This window comes from Abrus precatorius, unplaced genomic scaffold (assembly GCF_003935025.1).
Source record: "Abrus precatorius isolate BTA unplaced genomic scaffold, Abrus_2018 Scaffold7, whole genome shotgun sequence".
NCBI lineage: Eukaryota > Viridiplantae > Streptophyta > Magnoliopsida > Fabales > Fabaceae > Abrus > Abrus precatorius.
Window position 1 is genome coordinate 14793935 of NW_020874417.1, and position 1932 is coordinate 14795866.

At 36.0% G+C, this 1932-nt stretch overlaps 1 non-coding gene across 1 annotated transcript; it reads left to right on the forward strand.

The window, feature by feature from the left end:
• Positions 1-592: 592 nt before the first annotated feature.
• Positions 593-699, forward strand: LOC113873912. The gene has a single exon (XR_003505978.1). It is a non-coding gene; the product is annotated as a small nucleolar RNA R71 (small nucleolar RNA).
• Positions 700-1932: the final 1233 nt, after the last annotated feature.

The window sequence follows — 1932 nt, forward strand, 5'->3', positions numbered from 1 at the left end:
CTTCTTATCGGTTGTCTCAATATGTTGGTCCAATATAGATTGAAGCTCTGTCATCCTCTTATTAGAGTAATGCATATATTGCATCATCTGTTCTTGAAAGTTGGATTGAGATCTAGGAGCTTCTTTTCCTTCTGGTCTTGCTTCCTGACTTTGTATATGAGGAGGGCGATAAGCACTTGAATTTTGACTTCCAAAGCCATTCCCCCAAGAGTTAGGAGGATTAATCCTCCACCCTGAACTATGATTGCCCATGAAATTTGTCTCCTCTTGCTTAGATTCTAGGCTTGCAAGAGCTCTTACAGGTTGGTCTTGAACCTTCATTAAAGATTTTAGTTGCTTTGCAAGGGCTGCTGTTTGGTGTATTAGTGGGCTGCTGCTCTCTGCTTAGTAGACCGGGGCTATCTCTTTCCTATTGATGTCGTAAGAGTCAGTGGTGTGCCACTGGAAGCTAGAAGATGCCATCTCATCTATTAGCTTGTATGCATCATCTGGATCTTTTCTTATGAGAGACCCTCCTGCTACGACATCAATTGTAGCCCTGGTGGTGATTAATAGGCCACTGTAAAAGATTTGCAGCTGTCTTTACGTCAAAAAATCATGATGAAGATATCTCCTCAAAAGCTCTCTAAATCGCTCCTATGCCTCGAATAAGGATTCTGCTTTATATTGTTGGAAGCAACATATCTTTGTCATAAGCTTAGATGACCTTGATAGGAGAAAGTACTTTCCCAAGAATTGTTAAGTGAGATCCTCTCAAGTTGTGATGGAATTGGTTAGGAGTGAGGCAAACCAAGTATTCACCTTTTCAGATACTGAGAACGGGAAAAGACAGAGTCAAATAGCATCGTTGGAGACTCCATTGTATTTGATGGTATCTGTCAATCGGAGGAACTTTGTCAGATGGAGATTGAGGTCTTCATTAGGTATGCCTCCAAACTGTATAGTGTTCTGGACCACGGTTATGAGTGCTGGTTTCAATTCAAAATTGTTTGCCTCCACATTAGGGGCCGCAATGCTTCCAAGAGTGCCTCTAGCAGTTGCTGTTATGTAATCTTGAATTGATCTCCTTCCCTCTGCCATTCTTTGCTCTCTCACTTCTTTTCTTTGTCTACGAACTATTCTTTCAATCTTCGGATCAAATAAACAAGTTGTAGAGCACTTAGAACGAGTGAGCATACATTAAAAGAAATTGTTAAAAAAAGAAAAAAATTAAAATAAAATAAAAATGTAAAATTATAAAAAAATAATTAATAAACAAGATAGAATTAAAATAAAGTAAGACACAAATTGCTCAAATCAATTAAATTTGAGATTTTCTTAATATTGAAAAAGCAATCCTCGGCAACGGCGCCAAAAACTTGTTCGGAGGGCAAGTGTACTCATCGAGAAGTAATAAAGAGTTCTTAAATTAAGTTCCCGAAATATTGTCCCACAAGAATTAATTTTCAATTACTAAGAATTTCCTAATTCAATTGTTTAAGCTTCAAAGATACGAGATTAATTAAAAACAAGAATTTATAAAATCAATTATAAAACTAAGAGTAAGGAATACAATGCACGTCTTGGTTAAACTTATCGGAGAGGAACTTAGGGCATATGAGTTTTCTCATTCAATCCTTTATGTTATTTTTCTGTTTAACTCTAAATCCGATTTCCTTATGATTACTAATCATTCATACGAATACTATTAATACCCAATGGTCATGCAATATTAATATTCTTTTCTCTAAATTAACATCCTCAATGGTCATATAAGACATTAATTTAAGAAAGCTTAAGGAGCCTATGAACTTGTTAATTTAATAACGATTAGAAGAGAAAGATTGGTTTGGTCCACCTAATCCTTTGTCCCGTTTTACCTTATAGATCTATTAATTAACCGAGGTACGGTCGCCTAACAGTATAATAAATTAGGATTAAGAGAGAAGTGCA